The sequence below is a fragment of the Bos grunniens genome, chromosome 2 (genome assembly GCF_055505025.1).
Source record: "Bos grunniens cultivar Pamir isolate PY7600 chromosome 2, Bosgru_T2T1.0, whole genome shotgun sequence".
Taxonomy (NCBI): Eukaryota; Metazoa; Chordata; class Mammalia; order Artiodactyla; family Bovidae; genus Bos; species Bos grunniens.
The window spans coordinates 91,422,043-91,442,827 of record NC_141166.1 but is presented as its reverse complement, the minus strand read 5'-3'; the positions used below and the strand labels follow the sequence as shown (position 1 = coordinate 91,442,827).

Genomic DNA, 20,785 nt, shown 5'->3' with positions numbered 1-20,785 from the left:
CACTGATCTCCAGTAGCGTATTGGGCACCTACTGACCTGAGGAGTTCATCTTTCAGTATCCTATCATTTTGCCTTTTCATATTGTTCATGGGATTCTCAAGGCAAGAATACTGAAGTGGTTTGCCATTCCCTTCTCCAGTGGACCACATTCTCAGACCTCTCCACCATGACCTACCCGTCTTGGGTGGCCCCACAGGGCATGGCTTAGTTTTATTGAGTTAGACAATGCTGTGGTCCTAGTGTGATTAGACTGACTAGTTTTCTGTGATTATGGTTTCAGTGTGTCTGACCACTGATGCCCTCTTGCAACACCTACCGTCTTACTTGGGTTTCTCTTACCTTGGGCGTGGGGTATCTCTTCATGGCTGCTCCAGCAAAGTGCAGCCGCTGCTCCCTACCTTGGATGAGGGGTATCTCGTAACCACCACCCATCTTGATCTTGAACGTGGAATAGCTCCTCTAGGCCCTCCTGTGCCCACACAGCCACCTTTCCTTGGACGTGGGGTACCTCCTCCCAGCCACCGCCCCTGACCTCGGATGTGGGGTAGCTCCTTTCGACCGTTCCTGCATCGTCGCAGCCTGGCACTCTCAGCTGCTGCCCCTGACCTCAGACGTGGGGTAGCTCCTCTTGGCCGCTGCCCCTCGGGCATGGGGTCCTCCTGGCTTCTACCCCTGACCTCGGACGTGGGGTAGCTCCTGTCAGCCACGCTTGTGCGCTGTCGCAGCAACCTTAAAACAAAACAAAACAAAACAAGACTCTAAAGCTAGTCAAAAGTCAGATAAAAGGTGACATGTTTGCAAGTCATGGTGGAACCGTTCTTCACAAGCGCTTGAGGGAAAATGAAGCAATAGCATCAGAAGGCAAAGTAAGGATTTACCCAGTGAAAGAACTTAATTATTTTTTGTGCATCTGCACAAAAGCGACTTGTGCTGTTGCTTCAGTAGTGTCTGACTCTTTGCAACGATATGGACTCTAGCCCTCCGGGTTCCTCTGTCCATGGGATTCTCCAGTCAAGAATACTGGAGTGGGTTTCCATGCCCTCCTTCAGGGGATCTTTGCCACCAGGGATTGAATCCACATCTCCTCAGTCTCCTGCATTGGCAAGCAGGTTCTTTACCACTAGTGCCACCTGGGAAGCCTGATGACTTTTTGCTTCTTATTTGTTTATTTACACACTTATAAAGGATACAAACCCCAATAACCAAATAAATGGAGAGGTGCACTGAGCAAATTGTGGGAGTAGGAGGAATCATGGAGCTTCCATGCCTCTCTGGACACAACCCTCTCCTAGCACTTTAAATAACATGTTTATTGACTACTTTGGGGCTTCCCAGGTGGCTCAGTGGTAAAGAACCCACCTGCCAATGCAAGAGAACCAGATATGATCCCTGGGTGGGAAAGATCCCCTGGAGAAGGAAATGACAACCTACTCCAGTATCCTTGCCTGCGTAGCCCATGGGTAGAGGAGCCTGGCAGGCTACATTCCATGGGGTTACAAAGAGTTGGGCACGACTGAGTGACTGAGCATGCATGCACTATAATAAAGCTGATTCTTTTTTTTTTTTTTGCATGAAGTCATTAAAACATAAAGTAAGACATTTTAAAAAAGTCAATCCTCAAGTGCTCTCTTTTCAGTTATCCAGAATTAGATGTCGATGCTATGTTAGCATGCATCTATATTAATAGGTTTCAAGAGATTAGTGGAGAAGATCAGAGAATGTAGACATTAACTCTTTCATTTGCTAATGTAACATGGCTAGAAAGTACGATTTAGTGTATTAAGAGGAAGTGGAGTCATGGGGTATAATTGGGGGCATGGGGTGGAGAGAAAGTGGAGGAAGGTACATCAAATTTTACTCTAATTGGCTTCTTAGCTTTTAGAAGATTTAGGATAAAATCACTAAAGTGAGTGACAATCTTATAAAAGAGAACAAGAATTTTTAAGAGAAAAAGAAATAGGATGAAAGAAAGAGAGAGAGGAAGAATGGGTTGGGGGGAGAAATGCTTCTTTTTAAAAATGTGAATCGTGTGGTCACTGTAAAGGCATGGGAGGTCTCCCCCAGGGGCCGATTCATGTGGCTCCTTCTGACAGGTTCAATAATGTCACAGGTAATTGCTAGCAACCATGAAATACCCTTTTCACCTTTTTGTGTGTGGCACTCAGACTGTTCAAAATGTCCAGGTTAATTAATATGAACTCTGCCTTTTAGGTGGAGAAGGAAGATGGTCCTAATTAGCCTTGCCTGACTGATGAGCAAGTGTGGTCATAGAGGTTGGGACTCTTGCTCAAGGTCATTCTGCAGCTCAGCTGCACAGACTGAATTGAACAAGGTCTCTTGACATCCTGTATGCAGCCTTTCTTCCTCTTTCCCTCTCTCCCCCTTTCCTTCTATTTCTGTGTCTCCTCTCTTTTATTCTGTTTTTCACTTTACTGTATGCAAACAAAATCTATAAATACTGGGATAATTTTTAATCTTTAGGTGAGTCATTATTTCATTTTCAGTATTTGTTCATCACAAAGATAGTTGAACCATCTTTTATTCCATGCTCTTCTTTTTACCTGCTAGTGTGACTCAAGGTGGATAGTTTCACTTGAAGCTGTTTAATTGGGCTTTTACCCTGGATGAGGATTTGTGAAATTTTTCTTGAAAACTTTCATGACTTTGTTTGCTTTTAGCTCTGGAATTTTAAAAAAGAAATCTCCTTTGGATCAGCTTGCCACTGAGTCCCAAATCAGGCCCACTAGCTGATTGTCAGTGGCCAGCTTGTCTGGTTTTGATCACTGGGTTTGTCTTCAGTGGCTGTTTGCTCTAACATTTCCAGAGGTAGAAAATTCTGAAGCTATGTCGTTCTTCTTTTAAAACTATATCGTGATGCTTTTTTAAAAAAATTATTTGATTTGATTTTTGGCTACTCTGGGTCCTTGTTGCTGTGCACGGGCTTTCTCTAGTTGGCGAGTGGGGGCCGCCCTGTAGTTGCAGTGCGCAGGCTTCTCATCGCAGTGGCTTCTCTCGTTGTGGAGCATAAGCTCTAGTAGTTGTGGCATGTGGGCGCAGTAGTCGTGGCTCCTGGACTCTAGAGCACGGGCTCAGTGGTTGTGGTGCACGGGCATGGTTGCCACATAGGTGCACCATGGCATGTGGGATCTTCCCAATCACGAGTCAAACCGGTGTCTCCTACACTGGCCGGTGGATTCCTTACCACTGAGCCACCAAGGATGTCGTGAAGCGATTTAGTTCTGAAGCATAATTTCTCTCACACACAGAGGTGATACACAGATGGGAATTTCTCCCTTTTTGCCTCGATGGTCTCCATTTCTTTAGAGTTAAGAACTCATTTGGATGGATTCGTGCTGATTTTCTTTGGTGAACTATTACATTGTAGAGTTGTGATCTGTGTTTTATAATATGTTTTGGGCCACACCAAAGAAAGAGGAGCCATCTGGAGTGTAACAGCTTAAACAAAAGGCAGCAGAGAATGTCAGAAGAAGTTAACCCAAAGGCAGCATTGAAAAACAGAGGTCAGGGGAGGGGGCAGGAAATGGAAGCACAGCTGAAGTAGGCATCAGTGGGACAGGCATTGGGTCACAGAATAATATTCTCTGGAGGAGAAAGATACTCTTAAGCCTTTGGAAAGAAATGCAATAAATATTTCACAAACCTGCCAAGAAAAGCAAGAGGTAGAGAAGTTATTTATTACCAGAGACTTCCATAGAGTTGTTTTCCTCCTATACCAGGAAAGGCAAACATCTTTTAACTTATCTTTATGACATTTTTTGTTTGTTTGTTACAATGAAATTGGACTGAAATAAGAAAGAACATGGGCTGTCAAAAAGTTCACATAAATAAATAATGGATGCCTATTTTCTGCCTGCAGTGCAGGAGACCCGGATTCGATCCCTGGGTCAGGAAGATCCCCCTGGAGAAGGAAATGGCTCCCCACTCAGTATTCTTGCCTGGGAAATTCCACGGAGAGAGAAGCCTGGCAGACTACAGTCCATGAAATTGCAAAGAGTCAGACACGACTTAGTGACTAACACTTTCACTTTTCACACAGGTGAATGTGCTGTTTTTTTTTTTTTCCTCCCTAGGTATGACTGAAGTAGCGGTAGAAATCAGATTTCTTCTTCTCACTATTTGCAGCCCCAGGTTTCCTACTTCTTTTTCTTCTTTGCACAGAGAATCATGCATTTCAAGCCAGAGAACGGGCATGTAACCATGCCATTGGAGAACACTGGGCACAGGTGGCTGGCATAATGGCAGCCTTCCCAAAGTGACACTTAAGCTGAATCTTAGAGAGTAAAAAGGGGGTTGGCAAAGGTAAGTGCTCCAGGCAGAGAATTGCATGGGCATAGTTCCAGAGTGACTCCGTGCCTGCTGTTGGGGAATTGCCTGTAGTCAGCCTGCCCAGCCTGCGTTGTGTTAACTATCTATGAAGGTGAGGGTTGACAAAACCCAGCAGACTGCAAACATGTAGGGTTCAGAATGGTTGGGTTCCAAGCTTGGCTTTGCTGCTTACTGGCTGTATAACTCTGGACAATTTATGTGGCCTCTGTAAGCCTCAGTTTTCTAATCTATACAATGAGAATAATAATATTAATTCCTCCTGTGGCTGTCTATAAAATCATGCATTTAAAATGCTCAGAGCAGTGCCTGTCATATCATAAGGAATCAGTGTTAACTTTTATTTGATTGTAATTAATGTTGCAATTTTACTATTTGATTGTTCACCTCTAATTATGCATGCGTGTTCAGCTTTTAATGGTGGTTATTGCTAAATTATCCTGTTATTGCTGCTTGATGGAGCTCCCAGCTCTCTTCTGTTGGCTTCAGAGATTTCTCTACTATTCCAATAAGACTGACGTCCGCATTACATTTGTTACCTTGTGGACTAATAAAAGAATATTATAGGCCTCACTTTGAAAAGGATTCGCTGGCTGGAAAGTATAATACAAAAGGCCTTTGTTAGTGTTTCTCAGTTGCAGTCCAATTAATTTAACCAAAGAAGGGAGTCATATTTTATGAATTGTGGTCCTCAAAGGTTGAGCTATTACCGAGTTTCCTTAATGGAGACACTTTTTCTTGGGGTGTTAAGTCCTAATGCAGGGTTGGAATGAGCAAAGTAACCTGCTATACAGGTCTGTACAGCTAGAAGATTAAGAAGCAACACCTCAAAAATGTTCCTGCTCGAGAACAAAAGAGTTAATATTGTTCTTGATGCAAAAAAAAAAAAAAAAAAATGGATATCACATTAAAAACAGAGTGGAGATGGCTTATAGCTGACAATTCTATATCCTCATGTAGGGCTACTGAAGAAATCACCGGGTGTACTGAGAGGATTTGACCCCTGGATCAGAAAGATCCCCTGGAGAAGGAAATGACAACCCACTCCAGTAGTCTTGCCTGGGAAATCCCATGGACAGAGGAGCCTGGTGTCCTACATACAGTCCATTGGGTCGCAAAAGAGTCAGATATGACTTAGCAGTTAACAACTGAGCTGCCACGGCTGCTCATGCTTTGCAAAATTAAAAAAATTATTAGTTGTTTCTGCCAGTGGGCCATATAGGAGAAAATTTCCTTAAAATCATAACATCATCGGTTTTAAACAAAGGTTATAATAATAGTTTCTACACCTCAGAATTTTGGGGAAGGTTAAATGATATGATACCTGCCGGGGGCTTTCCATAGTGCACAGAAGAGTGGGAGGACTTGGTAAATGGCACTGGATGCTACCTCTGCTAGGAGGGCACGGCTGGCAGAGTTTGGTGGTTAGAGGATGTATTTGTTGTTTAGTTGCTAAGTCATGTCCGACTCTTTGGACTGCAGCCCGAATACTGGAGTGGTTTCCAGGAGATCTTCCCGACCCAGGGATCAGACCCGTGTCTTCTGAATTGGTAGGTAGATTCTTTACTGCTGAGCCACCAGGGAAGCCCCATAGAGAAAATATAGCCTGGATTTGAAGCCCAGCTTATCACTGAGTGCTAAGTACCAGTGGGCAATTGCTTAACCTTTCTGTGCTTCTGTTTCTTTACCTGTTGAAGGTAGACAGGTATCGTTATCTGCCTTACAGGGGAGTTTGAGAAGTACATGAGTGAATACACACAAAGCATATGCATTAGTGAGGGGACCACAGTAAGGGCCAAACTAAATATGAGCTCTTAGCAGCAGCAATTGTAGTGCAAAACAATTTATATCTGTCTGAAAAGCACAGGATTAACCATACTTTTTCATTAAATTGACCTTTTTAGATAATAATTTATGATAGTTTACAGATTTGTCTTGCTGAAATTTGTTGTTTTGTCTATAGAGGACTCACAGATTCTATATTATTATTCTAATATTAACTAACTGTTCTGGCAAATATTACCGAACCACCTCTGACCTACTTTTGGGACTTCAGAGGTATTATTTAGGATTACATTTTTTCCAAGGAAACAGTTCAATAACTCTTTAATATCTCTTTCCCTCTGGGATCTTGGTGGTGTGGTAGAAGGCAATATTGATTATTTACTTACTGTTTTTACATTTTCTTTCATTTATGGGGAAACAGATGGATTGCTTGCAGGCAACACCAACCTTAGGAGCTAAGGGCACACTTTAGGGTTTTTGCTTTTTTTTTGTTTTGACATTAAACTGGTCAAAAAACTAAGCAGGGATTTGAGAAACATTTTTTGAGGCAATTCTATCATCTCTTTTATCCCTTTACCTCCCCTCAAAAAATAAATAAAAATCTGTAGCTAAACTCTACATTATTAAGTCACCGCAACATACAATTAAAGAATGTCAAAAAGTGTGAAACAGTAATTCTGTCTTTCTGGTAAACACAGCATTCTTGATGGACCTGGGGAGAGTTAGTTGAATTTGTCCATTGCTGGGGAATCTGGAGAGGAAAGAGGTCAGGAGAGATGATTGTGATAAAGAGAATTCCAGGCAGAAAGGCTCTCAGACTCCCATAGCAGAGAGAAGAGGGTGGTCCTCCCCACACCAGAAGAGCAGTTTGAGCACTTTTATGACACTAGGTGTGGCATGAAAGAACTATAAGGTCTGAAATACTAGCTTTGCAAAAAGGCCTGGGCACCCATCACCACATCTGGACATTGAGTCTCCAATATGGATTTTCCCAGACATGCTGAAGGTAGCCAGGGACTAGCCCATTTAACATAGTATAACTTAACAACAACATAAGAAGATTGGCATGTGGGCCTCTGACACTGAGTCATAAATAATTTTAATTCCAATCATTCATTCATTTGTGAATATTCACTGAGGGCCTGCTATGAGCTGGGCACCATTATTGATCCTAGATACAGAGTGGGAAGCAACAGAGACAAGATTCCTGCCCTCATGGAGCTTATAGTCTAGTGGAATAAGACAGATAATAAATATGCAAATGAATTAATGGACCAGATACTTTCAGAGGGTGATAAGGCCGCAAAGGGGTACTTGATGTGGGGCACTGTGACTGGGGTGTTGAAAATCCTTCCTGAGCATTTTGGGGAAGCAGCCATCCATCCATATGTAGACCTGGAAGCAGAATATTCTAGACTGAGGGATCAGCACATGTAAAGAACATGAGGCAAAAGTGAGCCAGTGTGGCTGGAGGGAGTGAAAGGAGGCGCGGCACAAGAGGCAGGCAGGAGCAAGCCAATCAGGCTTGGGTGGGCCTTGGTGAGGGGTGTAGATTTGATTCTAAGTATGGTAAGAAGCCACTAGGGCTTTAAGCAGGGGCATGCCACCACATGATACACATCTTACGAAGTTCCCTCTGACTGCTGTGGGCAGAGGGGCAAGAGTGGAGGCTGTGCTCCCTGTTGGGAGGTGGTGCGCATTGTGAGATGGTGATTTCCCAGGCGAGAGTGGTCTCAGTGGAGAGGGAGAGAGTTAGATGGATTCGGGATCAATTTGGAGATAAACCCACAGGACTTGATCAGCTGGGAGGAAGAGGGAGAGAAGAGTCAGGGGAGATGTCTTGGTTTTGGTAGAGTCCATGATGTTGACAGGTACTGAGGATAGATGACAGAGGAGAGTGGGAACAAAGAGATTTTGGAGGGAGAAAAAGAGTTCCATAGTAGCCATGTCAAGTTTAAGATGTAAATAAACAACCCAGTGTAGAGGTCAAATGTGAAGTTGGGGAACTTCCCTGGTGGTCCAGTGACTGTGACCTTTTCTTCCAATGTGTGGGGTGTGGGTTTGTTCCCTAGTCAGGGAGCTAGGGGTCCCACATGCCTTGTGGCCAAAAAACTGGAACATGAAACAGAAGCAATATTGTAATGGGTTCACTAAAGACTTTAAAAATAGTCCATATAAAAAAATCTAAAAAACATTAACAAATTTGAAGTTGGATATTTGAACTTGAAACTCAATGAAGAGGCAGAGATAAGGATAGCAATTTGGGAGGCATGGCTGAATAGTTGGTATTTAAAGCCAGGAAAGTGGGTGAAGTCCCATGAGGACCATCAGCTTTTGAACAAGCAATCTCTAAATCAAACCAAAACACGACTCCTGAAACATTTCATGTTCATCTCAGTCATTGTTTTACCTTTTGACTCTCAAACAAATACTCTTACAATACTAATGCTATTAAAATATATATTTTATTGGATATTTTTACATCCTCTGTTACTATCATTGGAACTCCTTCACTTCAAGTCTTGATTGGTTTCTCTGTCTCTAGTTTTGTGTCTGTATCTTTAGACTCTAGACAAAGGCAGCTGATGCTCCATAATTCCCTTAGGCCATGAGTGTCTTAATGAGGACTCAGAAGAAGCATCTAAAGAGTTACACAATAATTTATTTGAGCATGAACAGGAAGTGCCATATTTAGATAATTCTCTTTCCACAGCATCATTATCTCAGAATGCTTCTGCTGACAGCCTTAGAGATAATAGCACTGAATATGTAAACAATGAAACAATACACATGGTAATGAGGGAGACTCAGAAAATACAGTAGTAATGAAAAAATAACAAGACAGCGATTCTAATATTGTAAATACACAAGTTTGTATTAATGACATATTATCTCTGTAATGCCAAGCTGAAGTAATTTAGAAGCCAATGTAACAACTGCTGATCAACATAGAGGGTGTCAATCCAGTGCCAGTTAATACATTTAGAGAATTAGGCAGACTGTGAACAGTTAGGAGTGTACGTGAATCCGGAGTAAGCAGGTTGCTGTTAAGTATGGGAGTGCGGAAGCCACACAGCAGTTGACATCGAGAATGGTTCTAGGCAGGCGCACACAGGAAATCAGAGACAGAAAAATACCTTATTAAAACCCAATGGCTTTTTGAATTACGATTTTCTCTGGGTATACGCCCAGTAGTGGGGTTGCTGGGTCATATGGTAGTTCTGTTTTTAGTTTTGTAAGGAATCTCCGTACTGTTTTCCATAGTGGCTGTATCAATTTACATGCCCACCAACAGTGTAAGAGTGTTCCCTTTTTTCTGAACCCTCTCCAGCATTTATCGTTTGTAGATTTTTTGATGATGGCCATTATGACCCAAGTGAGGTGATACCTCGTTGTAGTTTTGATTTGCATTTCTCTAATAATTAGTGATATTAGGCATCTTTGGCCATATGTATGTCTTTGGAGAAATGTCTAATTAGGTCTTTGGCCCAGTTTTTGACTTGGTTGTTTGCTGTTTTGATGTTAAACTGCATGAGCTATTTTCTATTTTTGGAGATTAATCCTTTGTCAGTTGCTTCATTTGCATGTATCTTTTCCCATTCTGAGGGTTTTCTTTTCATCTTGCTTTGAAAACTGTAAATCAAAAAGATACATGCACCCCAACATTCATTGCAGTACTAATTATAATAACCCGGATATGGAAGCAACCTAAATTTCCATCAACAGAGGAATGGATAAAGATGTGATACATACATACAATAGAATATTATTCAGTCATTAAAAGGTGTGAAATTATGTCATTTTCAGAGATGTGGATGGATCTAGAGACTGTCATACAGAGTAAAGTAAGTCAGAAAGAGAAAAACAAATATTGTATATTAATGCATAGATATGAATCTAATAAAATAGTAGAGATGATCCTATTTACAAAGCAGAATTAGAAACACAGACATAGAGAACAAACATATGGATACTAAAGGGAAGGGGGCAGTGAGATGAATTGCCCACTTGGGGGACTGGGACTGACATATATACATCACTGTGTATAAAATAGATAACTAATGAGAACCTACTGTATAGCATGGGAACTCCACTTGGTGCTCTGTGGTGACCTAAAAGGGAAATCTGTAAAAGAAGAGATGTATGTATACATATAGGCTTCCCTGATAGCTTTACTAGGCTTCCCTGGTAAAGAATCTGCCTACAATTCAGGAGACACCAGTTTGATCCCTTGGAGAAGGGGTAGGCTACCCACTCCAGTATTCCTGGGCTTTCCTGGTGGCTCAGATAGTAAAGAATCCGCTTCCAATGTGGGAGACCTGGGTTCAATCCCTGGGTTGAGAAGGTGCCCTGGAGGAGGGCATGCAACCCACTCCAGTATTCTTCCCTGGAAAACTTCATGGACTATATAGTCCATGGGGTTGCAAAGAGTGGGACACAGCTGAGTGACTAAGAGTTGGACACAGCACAGCACTATACTATATGCATAGTGCTATGTACTATATGCACAGCACAGTATACTATATGTATACATATAGCTGATTCACCTTGCTATATAGCAGAAAGTGACACAGTGTAAGGCGACTATATTCCAAAAAAATGGGGGGCGGGGGCAATGACTTGGCTATATATGCAATAAATGTACAAAAAATCATTGCAATCACTTTGTTAATAGGCAAAATGGTGCATGTGCTAAGTTGCTTCAGTCTGTGTCCAGCTCTTTGCAACCCTTTGGACTGCAGCCTGCGAGATTCCTCTTTCCATGGGATTCTCTAGGCAAGAATACTGGAGTGGGTTGCCATGCCCTCTTCCAGGGAGTCTTCCCAGCCCAGGGATCAAACTCGTGTCTCTTACTTCTCCTGCATTGGCAGGCGAGTTCTTTACCACTAGTGCCACCTGGAAAGCTGAAATCTGTGTCATACAGTAGGAAAGGACTTCCTTATTCTTCATCCTTACTCTTCAAACATGCTCCATTGGATCGCCTTTTCCCTACCCCTTGTTTGCCTCACAGGAAAAATTCATACTTTTCCAGTATTGTAACAGTCATGTTTTAATTACTGAAGATTCATACTGAGTGCTAAAGGTTTTGGTGTTGTCTAAAATCAGAATATCAATCTCATGTTCATTCCACGGCTTCTCTTTTCCTGTTGGCTTAGGCTTGACCTCCCTAAGGCACATCTTGTTTTGTTTTCTTGTTTCCTACTTTTCACTTCAAGCCCAGTTATCACACCTGAGTCTTCCAGGGTCAGCAGAAGAGAAGGTAGCCTAAAGGAAGTCTTGGCTTGCTTGGAGCTATTGGAATTCAGCACTGCTGCCTTTTGAGACAGAGGTCCGGATGTTAGATCCTTCATGGGACATGAAAGAATTTGAGAGTTTTAGGAGAGTCATTCCTATTTAAAATACATTTATTTCTGCTTAAAATTCTGCACTAGAGTCTCTTTCTTTGTGTTAACAATGTACACATTACTCTTTCCAAATGCAGCAAAGTAAGATTACAGATGGATAAGGCAATGGCACCCCACTCCAGTACTCTTGCCTGGAAAATCCCATGGACGGAGGAGCCTGGTAGGCTGCAGTCCATGGGGTTGCTAAGAGTCAGGCATGACTGAGTGACTTCACTTTCACTTTTCACTTTCATGCATTAGAGAAGGAAATGGCACCCCACTCCAGTGTTCTTGCCTGGAGAATCCCAGGGATGGAGGAGCCTGGTGGGCTTCCGTCTATGGGGTCCCACAAAGTCAGACATGACTGAAGTGACTTAGCAGCAGCAGCAAGATTACAGATGACAAAGCAAAATATATCTATCTCTCCCGTGTGTGTGTATGCGCTCAGTCGCTAAGTTGTGTCTGACTCTTTGAGATGCCATGGGCTGTAGCTAGCTAAGCCCACTGTCCCTGGGATTCTCCAGGCAAGAATACTGGAGTGGTTGCTATGCTCTCCTCCAGGGGATCTTTCTGACTCAGAAATTGAACCCATGTCTCCCAAGTCTCCTCCATTGGCAGGTGTATTCTTTATCACTGAGCAATCAGGGAAGCCCCCCTGTCTTTCCTACCACTGTGTTAAATAAGGTTGTTGTGTTAGTCACTCAGTTGTGTCGCACTCTTTGCGGTCCCACTAACTGTTAATTCCAGGCTTCTTTGTCCAAGCAAGAATACTGGAATGGGTTGCCACTGCCTTCTCCAGGGGATCTTCCCCTAGGAGCAAACCTAGGTCTCCTGCCTTGCAGGCAGCTTCTTTACTGTCTGAGCCACCAAGGAAGCCTATTAACTAAGTTTACTGTAGTGACATTTTTATAGTGTCCAGCACAGTGCCTGACAAAAAATGGACACCTTGGCACGTTTATTGAGGAAATGAATAAATGAATCATTATATTCACTTGTGTGAATAAATAGCCTGAGGTGACCTATGGAACTTGATCTGGAAAGGACTACTTCAGGGGGAGGCTGAGCTAACAGGTTCCTCTGAAACCAGAAGTAAATCAAAGGTCTCTGGAGGACCGGAAGTTGGGGAGAATATGCAGGAGGGAGGTGTGAGCCTCCGAGGACAACGTTGTCAGTTGGGGTTGTTCTGCTTGTATTTGCCTCTGGCTATTCTGAACATGCAAATGTTGATCAACATATTTATTCTACCATGAGTAGAATAGTAGTTTGAGACCTTTGGTAAAATAAAACACTTTTAGAACAGTTGCGTAATTTTTCCTTCCAAACAAAAGTTAAATCTGGTCTCAGTTTTAACGGGGCTTCCCAGGTGGTTCTTGTGGTAAAGAACCCTCCTGCCAATTCAGGGGACGTAAGAGCTGTGGGCTCCATTCCTGGGTTGGGAAGATGGCAATCCGGTATTCTTGCCTGGAGAATCCCATGGACAGAGGAGCCTGATAGGCTACAGTCCATAGGGTTGAACGGAGTCAGACATGACTGAAGCAACTTAGCATGCCCGCACGCAAGCTCAATCTTGATTTGGGGTGTTGTTGGCATCTAGCCACCCAGCCATTTGGGACTCACTCAGTAGAAACTCTGTGTATCATCATAGATGATAGAAATAGAACTCTTGGCTGAGCATCCAGATACCACTTAGGATCATTTGGAAGCTTTTGTTTCATTTAGTACATGAGGCCCTTTGCTATATATTAAAAACAAAGCACCATATATATTTTATCCTTTTTTTTGGGCTTTACCTGTATTCTGTCTTTCCATGTGATTTTTCATCTTACAATTTCTTATAATGAGTTTCTTTGGATAACTGGAGTACATTGAAAATGCAATACTGTGAAAATTTCTAGTAAACTGATGTTTTAATGAGGTTATCCAAGATTATTCTAACCAGTCAATGTTTAGACCAAGTTTTTTAATGAGAATCATAAGAATTAAAATCAATGTATAGGAGCCAGGCAGAGATACATAAGGTTATTTTACTTTTGATACATTCTTATTTACTTAAGCTAGGCTCCGAAATTAGTGTTTAATTATGCTTAATAATTAATGTAAAAAGTTTTTTTCACTGATATGTTTAGTTGTACCATGGGGAAGATTTTAATATTTGATCATAAATGATAATTTAGTGATTAAAAAACTGAGTTAAATATCTCTGTGTTAAATATAAACATAGATTTAATTTTCTATTTCATGTCATGCCTCTTAAAGTTTGTGAATGATATATTGGTATAACTTCATATTTTGCTAGCATAGACTTGCCTTAGTCCATGTATGCGTTACCAGTTTTAAATTATTCAAGTACAATAAAATAAACACATGTTCAACGTTGACAGTAACAAAAGCTTTTCTTTGAAAATGAGAAAGGACTTTAATATTTCTTAGGTATCAGAATTATCTTGTGGACATCCTTTATATTTGTATTTGCAAAGCACAAATGTGTTGGTAACAGACACTGATAGATGCTATTACTACAGTGAATGAAATGTTGAACTAGTTGAAATATATCCAGAAAGTTAATATTGTAATGTGCTGAGTTAAAAGAAAAATATTTTTAAACTTGTCAAAAAAAATATTTTTAAACTTGTCAGTTACCCTTGACAGCTAGAAGGACTATTTGAATGAGATATAATGCTATAGCTCTAAGTCATTAGATGTTTTACCATGCTGCTGCTGCTGCTAAGTTGCTTCAGTCGTGTCCGACCCTGTGCGACCCCATAGATGGCAGCCCACCAGGCTCCCCTGTCCCTGGGATTCTCCAGGTAAGAACACTGGAGTAGGTTCCCATTTCCTTCTCCAATGCATTAAAGTGAAAAGGGAAAGTGAAGTTGCTCAGTCGTGTCCAACTCTTCTCGACCCCATGGACTGCAGCCTACCAGGCTCCTCCGTCCATGGGATTTTCCAGGCAAGAGTACTGGAGTGGGGTGCCACTGCCTTCTCCGGTTTTACCATGCTGGAAAAAGGTAAAATATTAAAGGAGTATTTAATTTGTGTACCTGTGGGTTAATAAGTGATTTCTAAGTAATAGATTTTTTGTGGAGGGAAGAAAATCAAGGGAAGGAGATGAAAAATTTAAAAAGATGGGCAGGTAGCTTTTTCACCTGTGCTTGCCTCTTATTAGCCATGTATACCTGATAATTCTGGGGATTTCCCCAGGGGCTCAGTGGTAAAAATCCACCTGCAATGCAGGAGACACAGGGCATGCAAGTTCTATCCTTGGGCCGGGAAGATCCCCTGGAGGAGGACATGGCAACCCACTCCAGTATCCTTGCCTGGAGAACCCCATGGACAGAGGGGCCTGGTTGGCTGCAGTCCACAGGGTTGCAAAGAGTTGAACATGACTGAAGCAACTGAGCACGAACATGCATGCACCTGTAATTTATCATTCTCTCGCGTCTTAACTTCCACAACTTTAGAAAAGAGAAAACAATTCTTTCACTTGTGGAGACTAAGTAAAATAATGTATGTAAAGTAAGTTGTTTAATGCCTGCAGCCATACTTGGACACAATAAATGGTAATTCCTTTCCTCCTTTTTTTTTTTTTTTTAAAGGCTGTTAATACATGAGACTGTCCAAATGGAATCATAAAATTATAGAGATGTGTTGCTCACTTAGAAATTGCCTAATGCAATTCTTTTTAATTTTGAGATGCAAAATAAGATTTGGGGACCAGTAGTGTCCTTTAAGAAAAAAGAAAAAGCTGTTTTGATTTTTTAAGTTTATATTAAAAATATCACTTCTAATATAATGCTTTAACAGTTCTGGAAAATGGCTATTTTACAAAATAAATAATTTTAGTATCCTTGCTGATAGTCATAGAATTTTAACGTCAGAATTGAGAGTTAGACGAAGTCTATGAATTATTCAACTCTATTCTTGAGGCTCAGAAAGACAGGATGACTTGTCCAGTTTCACAATGGTACTTTATTTGGGGAACATAAGCCCAGAATAGTGAAAGGTGGAAAGAGGAGAGGGAAATAACATATAAGACAATAAACAATGAAATGCAATCATTTTAATGTGTCAGTCACTACATCCACAAGTTACCTAGTGGGTATATTTGCTTGGCATATAGGACTTTCCTGAAGACTTGCAAAGAACTGCACTTTGGAGCAATCCAAGATTAGAGGAAGAGGAGAAATTTATCTACTTAGTTTCATTTCATTCTCATTTCCCAATGGTGACATTTACTCCACAGGAAGCTCACACTCTCATATATCCAGGTAATTTATCTAGCACCTTGGTGTTCTTTCAACAAGCCAGATCCCTAAGATGTGGCTCTTCATCTAGTCATAAAGGAGCTATTAGGCATGGGCAACATGCTGACCAGGAAAAAGAAGAAATGAGGGCAGTCAAGGGAATCTGCAAAGAAAAATAAGATTTTTACCTGATACACATGCATTACCAGGTTGAATCCTTAAAACAGTCTTAGTATATGGTATTATTGCTCATTGCTGTACCTAATGGCAATCAGCACAGGTTGGTCCATCTAAATGATTAAATGAATGGATAAATGAAACTCTGTTTACTCTTTCCCAAATTGAGACACTTCCCCTTATATTACAGCCTCCAAAGTCAGGTGGAATCTTGCATTTGTATTTTGTCAAACTCTGACATGAGAGCTAAAGAAATGATTCAGTCACATTTACAAGCCTGGTCCATTTGTCTTAAACATGTAGAACTTGAGTCTGAAGTCAAATACCTTCAGGAACCAGTCACATAATGTAAATGAATAAATCAATATAAAGCAATAGACTGTGGACAGTACAAATGCCACCTAATGTCATTTAAATTTCAGCCAAATAAAACAGGTTTGAGGCCAAGGTAGGCTCTCACTAATCTGCTCTTCACTTTGCATTAATTTCTCCTCTTACTGATATTTTAGTACAAAAATCAGATGCCTATATACCAAACAGAAAGATCTTTGTTTTTATGATAAATAATTAATATCACATGCTATTAACACTGAATTAGTATATGCAATCTCCAAAATCTCCTTTTCTAAAATGTTCCAAAGTCTTATTTAGGACATACACTGACATTCCTGATGAACCCTCTTTCCATTCTCATTGGACTTTGTCAGCACAGTCTTGGAGCCTGGGACTTAACATATTACCACTAAGAGGTGTTGGTATGCATATTAGGAATATGTAATGAATCTTAATAGCATTAACTTATTATCCCAGAATGCTCAGTCATACTCATGCAGGTTTGCACTGGCGTACACATGCTCATAATTAAGGAAGGGATATTTCTTCACCCTGGTATCTGGGCTTCTCTGATAAGTTGTTATGCAGCTGGCATTCAGTGCAAATTGGAGTTTGCTGGCTTCTGATATCCGTACATGCACTCATCAGCAGATTACTTGTGTGGAGGCTGCCCATCTCTAACGCTATGCTGTCACATTTAGAATAAATAATAGAGTCTTGCTTTGAATTTATAAAATACTGAACTGTCTAGTTCAGACTCATAAAGTAAGCTTGGTGAATATGGTTTTCCTGTGTTAAAAAAAAATTACTGGACCTTGTAAAGTCTAGAAAATGAACACTATCATTTCATTATAACAGTGAGTACAGCTGAACAAAATTTGTCATAAAGTGCTTATAGGAACTAAAATACAGAAAAATTATTAATTAATGTGGTCCCTCTGGTCTGGACTAATGAAACCCTTTCTGAAAATGCTAAATATCCCCCATTAACAACTAGGGAATTAAATTTAAAATATCTTTTCAGACTTATTTTAAGCTACTAAGGCTTCATTATAAAAAGTGTCATTAACTCAGACTGATGACTTTAGTAGTATTCATTGATGATGAATGAAGAACTGTTGACAAGAAAGCAACAGGTTTCTGAATAAATGATAACACTGAGAGCAAAATTTTAGTAAATACAATTGAAGATTTTTTTGGTGAAATTTTAAATAAGCTGAGAGATCAAAACAGTTAGATTTCAGAATAAATATTAATAAAAATATGCACTACAAATTGGGTCAGAACAATGATAAACTCTAGACTGACTTTGTTAAAATAATCCTCATAATGGTTCAGCATGGAAATTTTTCTTTTTAGATGAGAAAACTGAGATTCGTAGATGCTGTTATTTACTCAGCTAATAAATGGTCAATTTATACTTTTATCTGCTGGACTCCTGAGTGTTTTCTTTATCACTATCCATAATCACTAGACTGTCTTGGTGGCAGGTTGAGAACAGAGTTAGGTTAACAGAGAAATGTGAAGCAAGGATCTTGAAGAGGACAGGATTTTTCAGACTACTGTTTACATGCTGCAGCTTAATGCTAAATGAAAACATGCTTTCAAATCTTTTTTTTATAAAAATAACTCTTGAGTTTTCAATGAGGCTCTTCTAAAACAATTTAGCTAAAACCAGAAAGTTGTTCAATACAAGTGAAGGCAGATGTTGAATTTACAATGCTAAGACACCTGTAAAACATACACACGTACTGCTGCTGCTGCTGTTGCTGCTGCTGCTAAGTCGCTTCAGTCGTGTCCGACTCTGTGCGACTGCATAGATGGCAGCCCACCAGGCTCCACCGTCCCTGGGATTCTCCAGGCAAGAACACTGGAGTGGGTTGCCATTTCCTTCTCCAATGCATGAAAGTGAAAAGTGAAAGTGAAGTCGCTCAGTCGTGTCCAACCCTCAGCGACCCCATGGACTGCAGCCCATCAGGCTCCTCCATCCATGGGATTTTTAGCAGATGTCAACTTTATCCCTAAGAACCAGTTTCTTTTTTCTTTTTTGGAGGTTCAATAACTTTATTGGACAATCAGCAGTTAGTTCTCATCCACATTAACTAAAGATTTTCTAAGGTGATGGCATGCTTCTAGGTAACCAAAGTGTAGGGCTTGTTTGGGGAATCTTTGTCTTCATTACATTTTCCGCACAACTGCACGAAGATCCGGTATGGGACATTCCTTATTCCTGTGGCCCAGATGCGTTTGTTGAACCTGGTGTTGATGCTCATATCGGTCTTCCCATCTCCTTCATGGCACATTTCCAGATTTCTTTGAGTGTCCTAGGGGCACACTTCTTGAAACCCACTCCATGGATGCACTTGTGAATATTGATAGTGTATTCTCTGGTCACCACCTCGCTGATGGTGGACCAGCACTGCTTCTTCTCACCACCCTTCTTTGCAGGAGCTGGGTTTGGAATGACAAGATCCACTTTTTAACCTTTTAGGAAAGAGATTCAGTTTCTATGAGTGGCCTTCTAATAAATTACCATCATGTAGCAATGGCACCCCACTCCAGTACTCTTGCCTGGAAAATCCCAGGGATGGAGGAGCCTGGTGGGCTGCAGTCCATGGGGTCGCTAGGAGTTGGACACGACTGAGTGACTTCACTTTCACTTTTCACTTTCATGATTGGAGAAGGAAATGGCAACCCACTCCAGTGTTCTTGCCTGGAGAATCCCAGGGACGGGGGAGCCTGGTGGGCTGCCGTCTATGGAGTCGCACAGAGTCGGACACGACTGAAGTGACTTAGCAGCAGCAGCAGCAGCAGCAACCATGTTTACTTTTAGTGTCTCCAACTACTAAGGGACAGTTCCCCCTACTCTGGTTTCAATACCATTTAAATAGACAGTGTCACTCTAGATTATTAACACATTTATGCTGGTGATTATAAATTTAAATATACATGTGCCAGATAAAGAAAAACAGGTAGAGGTTTGTGGGAAAACTTTTTTAGATGACACGTACTCTTAATACTTTTGGGATAATCCTATTGGGTGAATTTTGAATAGTAAAAGAGAGAAATTAGTATTTTCTGAAATGTAGAATTTTCAATGCTGCGTGTATTCAGATACCAAGGCAGATGGTCATTACCAAAAACTACCTTTAGTGTTGATAGTGCAGCTCATCTTTGTGTCTTGGCTATATTTGTTCTTTGTGCTCCATAACAAAATTACTGCACACTCAGTTGTTTAAAACAACACCCATTTATTAGCTCAGGGTCTCTTATGTCGGAAGCTCAGAATGGCAAAGCTGAGGGTTCTCACAAGGCCAAAATCAAGATATTGGGGGAACTGAGTTCTTATTTGGAGACTCGGGGGGTGGAAATCTCCTTCTAAGCTTATTTTGTTTGCAGAATTAAGCTACCCATGACTATTTGGCCCAAAGTCCCCACTGCCTTGCAAGTTGTCAGTTGAGGGCTGTTTTCAGTTTCTAGAGGATGCCCTTGGTCCTTTGCATGTGGCCCCCTTTCAGCTTCAAACCAGAAGCCTTGTTTCAACTTCTCATCCCTGAAATCCACCTCTCTTCCTCCTTTGCTACTCTCTACTCACAAGAGAAAACTCTGCTTTTAAAGGGATCATGTGATAAGGTTAGGTCTGCCTAGGTAATTTGATTTTCATTTTGATTATGTGTATGTATGTGTTCTCAGTCATCTCCAACTCTTTGTGACCCTGTGGACTATAGCCCATGAGGCTCCTCTGTCCATGGAGTTTTCCAGGCAAAATTATTGGAGTGGGTTGCCGTTTCTTTCTGCAAGGAATCTTACCAACCCAAGGATTAACCAAAGTCAATTTAGTGGTAATCTTAATCTGCAAAAATCCCTTTTGCCATTTTATTAGAGTTATTCAGGAATGAATAGGATATTGAATCCAAACATGGACCAAGCCACTTGAAACTTTGGTCCACCCCCTACGCTATCTAGCTCAAATGTTATCAGGAACCAAGTGGTCAGTCCTGAGCAGTGGTAGTGTAGAAAGGATCAGAAAAGGTTAACCAAAGGTGAACTCAATCTAATTACAAACTGCTCAGCCAAAATTCAACTTGACTTTTGAAAAAAAACAAAACAAAACTAAACTAAGTCATCATCTATGTGCTCTAATTGCCAAAGAGAGGAAAGAGCTTAAATTCTCTAGAAAATAAACAAAATAAAGTCCCCCCCCAATCGTATCTTAAGCCTCTATTATTTCTTTATTCACAATGCTTGGAATTCAGTTATATGAAACATACAAAGAAGCAGAAACAAGTGGCGCAAAATCAGAAGTAGTCAGTAAGAGCAGACCCACAGCACTTGGGAATCCCAGAAGAAAAAGAAAGTCATGTAAAGTACATTTCAATAAATAATAGTCTATTTTTTGAAAATTTAATTAAAAATATTGACCCACAAGTATCATAAGCTCAATAAATGCTTTTCATCAGATGAGCACCTTACACCATACACACAGAGGCATATGACTGTCAATCTGCTGAAATCCAA

The 20,785-nt window shown here is 40.9% G+C and overlaps 1 pseudogene; it reads right to left on the bottom strand.

The window, feature by feature from the left end:
* Nucleotides 1–18,349: 18,349 nt before the first annotated feature.
* LOC147378333 (large ribosomal subunit protein eL31 pseudogene) lies at nucleotides 18,350–19,439 on the bottom strand (annotated as a pseudogene).
* Nucleotides 19,440–20,785: the final 1,346 nt, after the last annotated feature.